Raw genomic sequence first — 7211 nt, forward strand, 5'->3', positions numbered from 1 at the left:
TAAATATTATATTTGGGCTAAATAAGATTTGGGCCACATATTTATAAATGAATTTGGGCCACTTTAATTTCTAGTTGGACTAGGATTAATGGGTTAGCCTAATCCATGTCCCCTAAGGTTTGGGAAAACCCTAGGAGATTGCTTCTTTATAAATAGCTCTTTATGGGATGCTCAAAGTATGCCTCTTATTTTGTTGGTTTTCAAGAGTTGAAAATCAATAATTTTTCCGTCCATTCATAAGCCTTGTTAGGAGAAGGAGCTAGCACTCCCATTCCGCTCTCCTCGCCAACGGACGCGCGCCGCGTATCACAAGTTAGAGGCCGGACACTTGGACGGCTTGAATCCGCAAACGACTTAAAAATCTAAAGGTTAGATTTACTTTATTATGTATGTGATTGTTTGATTTCGACGTGATCCAATCGCCGGGATCGGGGTAAGGTTCAAAATTTTGAACTACGCTGCTTGCCCTATAGCGATCTTGCTTCACTTTCAGTGGTATCAGAGCCATCGTCGAAATATTTCAATTCCTTACGTGCGGATTCGGTTATGTTGTTATTTGTGAAATAATTAATTAATTGTTGCGTTTGTATTTTTGGATTGCAAAACTTTTGGTTGAAGGGCAAAAGATCGTGTATGACACGGAAAAGGGCGAAACGGGGTTCGGGGTGCATACGGATGCACCGGAGGGCCAAAAGGCGAAGCCATGCGGGGCTGGCACGCGCAGGGCACCGCCAGGGGCGGCCCAGCGCGCGTAGGGCCACGGCATGGCGCGGCCGTGTGCGCGCAGGCGCCCCAAGGCGCGGCTGCACGCGCGCTGTGGCGCCCCAGGCGCGATCGCGCGCGCGCAAGGCGCAGCCGTCGCTGGTGGGACCCGCGATCCGCGTGCGGGCGCGATCCGCGCGCGGCCCTTCTCGCCCCAGCCGCCTGCGCGGCCACGGCCTGCACGCCCCAGCGGCCGCGGCCAGCGCACCAGGCCTGCCCAGGCGCGCCCTGCGCGCCCCATGCCCGCCCCATGCGTGCTGCTGCTGGCAGCCTATTTGACAGGCGCGGCCAGCAGCTGGGTGGCCCCCCTGACTGCCTTGGGCTGTGTCTTGGCCCTTTCTCGGGGTTCACGTGAAGCACCCGGGCCGATTCTTTGGTGTCCCAGTGCATTCCGTACCCTCAGGTAGGGCCCGGCCAAATTGTTTGGCTATTTTATTATTTTTTATCCGATCCATGAGTGTACGACATTTATGGGCCGTGATTAAAATTGGGCCAGGGCCGTTATTTGGGTTATTTATTAATTATTGGGCTGCTAGTGTATGTTTGACATGCATTGGTTGATCCAAGGCCTATTGAGCCTTGTTAGTTAGACTAATGGATAGAGCCCAAGCCCAACTCAATTAAAACAATTTTGTTTTTCCAAAATTATACAAATTTTCATTTTTTGAAAGCTTTTCATTAAGATTGAAATAGATGCGACAATTAATTAACATAATCTAAATAAATCAATGTGATTGATTGCATGGGTGTATGGTATGGATCGAGTCAATGATAGCATGCATATTTATACCATATTTTGGCATTTCACCTCATTCTTATTAGGCCATTTGAAGCAATTTTTGCTGATATTTCATTGTTTCTATTTTATTATGCTTCAAATTGTCCTTGCGCTATTTTCTATCTTACCTCTACTCTATGGATCCAGGCTTTAGGGAATATTGGATGGACTAGAGAAGTGGCTCAACTAAAGGAGCTTGGGCCTACTTTCAAGGAGCAGACTTGGGCTACTCATTGTGCTGTTTTTGGGCTCACTTGTTTTCTGTTGGGCTAGGCCCAACCCTAACCTCCCTAGCCTTTCCTTTCTTGGCCATGTATTTAAGGCCCCTTAGCATTAATTATGAGAGATGATGAGATAGGAAGAGAGGAGAGAATAGAGAGGATTCTGCCCGTTTTTGTTGTTGTAGCATTTTTTCTGTTTTCTACATCTTTTGTTCCATTTTGTTTTCCTTGCTGTAATGATAGGCTAGAGCATTTGTAACCGGTTGTGTGTCTTGAATCCATGTGGAATTTGAGTCCCAGATGAGCTACAAGAATCTGGTTTGTTGTTTGTTTCTTATTCATTTCTATTTGGTTTAGTTTGGGCAGATTTGTGAAAGCATGGAGTTCATGGCAGGTTTGTGTGAATTTGCATGGTTTCATTTTCTGTTAAATGCTTAAGAGAGCAGAATGTTATAGCCGGTTGGTATAACATCTAGGAAATGAATATTATGTGCTTGAACGGTTGTTCTTGCATAGGTCCGGATAGGTTGAATAGAGAGTGAATGGCTGCATTTTGTTTACAAGAGATTTCTGTATTCATTTTGTTGTTCCAATCATTCCAATCCTTGGACGGTTGTTGGGGATGCTTAGAGTTTGTTATCCGGATATCAAAACATCTAGCAAGCCAAGGTATATAGGTTGGACGAGGAAGATTTCACATAGGAGACAAATACACAGCCGGTTGCATATCTTTTACTGATTTTTCATCCATCTTTATCTTTCTGTTTTGCCAATTAATTTTCTGTCAAAACAACCCCCCCCTAAACAAACTGTTATTTGTATTGGTTCTCCTTGTTGGTAGAAGAAGGTGAGGCTCCTTGTGAGAGATGACCTAGGGTGCACTTTGCTGCAAACTAGAGAAGAGATTCATAGATCTCTAATTCTGGAGTGGTTCGATAGCCGGTCAGAATTTTGGCGCCGTTGCCGGGGAAGCCAAGTTTTTCTTCTAAAAACATAGAGGATCGACCCTATTTTCTATTTGTTTTGTTTTCTTGTTTGTGTGTTTTATCTGTTTTGTGTTCTTGGTGAAAAGGTTATCAGTTGTTGATAAGGTTATCAGTTTGGTGTTCTTGGTGAAAAGCTATTCTGTTCTTGAGATAAACTGATAGCAAGCAGCAACAGAGAAGCCTCATTTGCCTTTTCGATCTTCTTTTTGTTTGTGTGTATTTTCCTTTTATGTTTTCTCGTTTCTGGAATCATTTTTGAACCAAGAAGTGGCTGTTGGAGAGGGCTGCACGACCTGATCTTCTGGAAAAGCAACCCTGCAGCAACTGAAAAAGCAAAAAAATACTTGCAGTCCTTCTCTGATTTTCAGTAGCACACCTTGTGTCCTTCTCTGGTCTTCATGTGCTCTGATAGGCTCTGAAAAGCAAGCTCACACAGCAAGTAGACAAGCCTGCAGCAGATCAGGAGAGCATAACCATTTTTAGAAAGCTGAATCCCACTTTTCTGCCTCTGACAGCAGATCACCTGACCAAGAGGACATTCCTTTTATTTTTCCTTTTAGCATTCCTCTTATTTTCTCTTCTAGCATCCCTTTTAACGTTCCCACTAACCCTCTTTTCGTTTGGCAGATAGATAACCCAGCAGCTGCAACCAAAAGGAGATCACCCACAGCAGCCTTCCATTCAGCAGCGGTTTTGACCACCTTCATGACAGATAGCATTATTTAAGGATTGAGCTCGAGATACCGGTGCTATCCTCTTCCTTTCTCATCCCTACTTGATATTCTTTCAAGTCCATATGCTTTCCTTGATGTTTTACTGCATATAGAATGGTTTCTGAGGCAAAATAGGAGCAGGTTTTGAAAAAAAAAATCAGTTTCCCGGTTACTGTTCATAGCTTTTCACTTGCTCCGATTGAGCTGATTTTTGGTGTCCAAAGAAATGGGGGTGTAGGGATCAATACTCACAGCTTTGCTGTGAAAAGAGCCTTTTTTGGCCAAATTCCAACGTTTAGACCACTTTTTGGGCCATTTTGTGTTTCTCAGTGGCTAATTTGGTGTGGTTTTTAGTGTTTTTAGGTCCCTCAGTGTTTTTGTGTTGAAATTTTGTGAAAAATTGCATAAAAAAATCATCTAAGGGCTTATTGTTTGACCTGTTTTTGTGTTTTTGTGTTTGTGTGTTTTTGTTTTTGTTTGTGTGTTTTTGTTTTTGCTTGTGTGTTTTTGTTTGTGTTTCTGTGTTCTTGGTATGCATAGGCCATTTTGTGTGTTGTTTTTGTGCTGATCTCTAGTGCATGACCAGGTCATCTAAGAAAACATTACTTGACTTGGATCTTGAATTAGAGAACACTCTTAGAAGGCAAGCTAGAGAGCTTAAGTCTCGGGATAGGATTGACCCTAATAGTGTGTCTAACACTTCATCCGAACCTATTCCAGAATTCATCAATATGGCAGATAATGGTAATGGAAATAATGGAAATAATGGAAATAATGGTAATGGAAATAATGGTAATGGAAATAATGCAAATCATGGTCATTTGGATGGTAGAACCATTAGAGAGCTGGCTGCACCTGATGTGCATTACCAGCCCCTATGTATTCAATACCCACAGTTGGATGCTAACTTTGAACTAAAATCTGGACTAATCCACTTGTTGCCCAAGTTTCATGGTCTTGCAGGAGAGGATCCGCACAAGCATCTAAAAGAATTTCATGTTGTTTGCTCAACCATGCGGCCACAAGGAGTAGATGAAGAGCAAATCAAGCTAAGAGCCTTTCCATTCTCACTTGATGGATCAGCCAAGGATTGGCTCTACTACCTGCCACCAGCTGCCATTACCAGCTGGGATGGATTGAAAAGGATCTTCCTAGAAAAATTCTTTCCAGCCTCCAGAACAGCATCAATAAGGAAGGAAATTTGTGGTATAAGGCAGATGAGTGGTGAAACTCTACATGAGTATTGGGAGAGGTTCAAGAAGTTGTGTTCCAGCTGTCCTCACCATCAGATAAGTGACCAACTCCTAATTCAGTATCTCTATGAAGGTCTAATCCCCATGGACAGGTACTTGGTAGATGCTGCAAGTGGAGGAGCTTTGGCAGAGAAGACCCCAGCAGCTGCACAAGAGCTGATATCAAAGATGGCACAAAATGCTCAGCAGTTTGGCACCAGAATTAACACTCCTACAAAAGCCATCAATGAAGTCAATGTGGCAGCCACTATGGACCAGCAAAGGATGGAAAACAAGCTTGAGGAATTGGCTTCCATGGTCAGGCAGTTGGCATTAGAGAGAAAGCAACCCCAGCAGCAGCTTTGTAGCATTTGCTCCTTGCCATCCCATACAACAGATCAATGCCCACAGTTGCAAGAAAATAATGAATCTGTTGCTGGCATCTTCCCTGGTAGACCTTTCCAGCAGCAGCCACAACACAAGTATGATCCATACTCAGCCACCTACAATCCAGGTTGGAGAGACCATCCAAACCTCAGATATGGCAGCCCTTCCAGTCAACATGTGCACCAGCAGCAGCCATACCACCAGAATCAACCATTTCAGTAGAGGTTCCATCCTTCAATTTCAAGCAACCATGCTCCACCACCAAGGCAGAATCAAGCCATGCAACAACCACCACCATTACCCAAGTCAGAACCTACCTTAGATGATCTTGTTAAGCAACTAGCAGCCAACACACTCCAATTCCAACAGAAAACAGAAACCACAATTCAAAATTTGGAGACCCAAATAGGCCAGCTAGCCACAAACATCAATGAGTTAAGGAGTCAAGGTTCGGGGCAGCTTCCTTCACAACCAGTTGCCAATCCAAGGGGTAATGTTAGTGCCATCATGCTTCGAAGTGGGAAAGAAGTGATCATCCCAACCCCTCCACCATCATCAAACATGGAGTAACATGTAGAGGAGCAGAATGTAGAGGGTAGCAAAGAGCAGCAACCCTCCTCAGTCCAAGAAGCCAAGCAACCAAACTCCAGCTATCAAGAACAAGGAGAGTCTTCCAACATCCAGCCCCTACCATTCCCACATCGAGCAACACAAAACAAGAAAAGAGCAGAGGCCGAAGTGGATAAAGAGATTCTGGAAACATTCCAGAAAGTTGAAGTCAACATCCCCCTCCTTGAAGCCATTAGACAGATCCCCAAGTATGCAAAATTTCTCAAGGATTTGTGTACTCACAAGAGGAAGCTTATAGGGAATGAGAAGATCAACCTTGGGAGAAATGTCTCTGCCCTTATCCAACCTGCCATGCCAGCAAAGTGTAAAGATCCAGGGATGTTCTCCATTCCTTGTACTATAGGAGACATGCAATTTAGCAATGCTTTACTAGATTTAGGTGCATCCATTAATGTCATGCCTAACTCTATTTATGCTTCATTGCAGTGTGGTCCTTTGAAGCCAACAGGAGTGGTTGTCCAACTAGCCAATAGAAGTACTGCACACCCCACTGGAGTCCTAGAAGATGTGCTGGTTAAGGTTAAGGATTTAATCTTTCCAGCAGATTTTTATGTTTTGAATATGGAAGATAACAGCACACTTGAGCATGCACCCTTGATCCTAGGGAGACCATTCTTAAAAACTGCTAGAACTATTATCAATGTGCATGAGGGTACACTTTCCATGGAATTTGCTGGTAACACAATTAACTTCAAGATACTTGATGCCATGAAATTCCCTGCCGAGGATCATTCCACTTTTCAAGTAAATAGAGTTGACCTGTTAGTGAATGAAGCATGTTCTGAGTCTTCTGATTTAATTGATAAATTCCCCACTGTGCATGAGTTCCCAGATACGATTATTTGCACTAATTGTAGTGATGGAGAGAGTTAATGTGCTGCATGCTTAGAGATTGCTGAATTTTTGCATAGACATGAGTTTGATTTTGATGCTAACATTTCCCAAGTGGAAGATAGTGCTGCTAACCTTGTTGAGCAGGTTGATAGTGCCTTGGAGTTAGAGTTCCAGTCAAATAGGTCAGCCCCCTCTTTGCAGCAACCACCCACCATTCAGTGCAAGCCTTTGCCTCAGCACCTCAAGTATGCATTCTTGGAGAAAGATGAGAAGCTGCCAGTCATCATTGCAAACAACTTGCAGCCTGACCAAGAGAGAAAGTTGCTGGATGTGCTGAAAAATAATAAGAAAGCAATTGGGTGGACTTTAGCGGACATAACTGGAATCAGCCCATCTGTTTGCATGCATCGTATCTTATTGGAGGAAGGAGCAAAACCAGCAAGGCAGCCTCAAAGAAGACTTAACCCAACCATCCTTGATGTGGTCAAACAGGAGGTAAGTAAATTACTTGCAGCCGGCATTATTTACCCTATTTCTGACAGCAAGTGGGTGAGTCCCGTGCAGGTTGTTCCAAAAAAGACGGGCATCACGGTGGTCCCAAATGAGCACAATGAGCTCATCCCCATGAGAGTGCAGAACAGTTGGAGAGTCTGCATTGATTATAGAAA

General features: G+C 43.7%; 1 non-coding gene across 1 annotated transcript; it reads right to left on the reverse strand.

The window, feature by feature from the left end:
- Positions 1-4646: 4646 nt before the first annotated feature.
- LOC127796116 (small nucleolar RNA R71) lies at positions 4647-4751 on the reverse strand. The gene has a single exon (XR_008021945.1). It is a non-coding gene; the product is annotated as a small nucleolar RNA R71 (small nucleolar RNA).
- Between the last annotated feature and the right edge of the window lie 2460 nt (positions 4752-7211).

This window comes from Diospyros lotus, chromosome 2, assembly GCF_014633365.1.
Source record: "Diospyros lotus cultivar Yz01 chromosome 2, ASM1463336v1, whole genome shotgun sequence".
In the NCBI taxonomy this organism is placed as follows: domain Eukaryota; kingdom Viridiplantae; phylum Streptophyta; class Magnoliopsida; order Ericales; family Ebenaceae; genus Diospyros; species Diospyros lotus.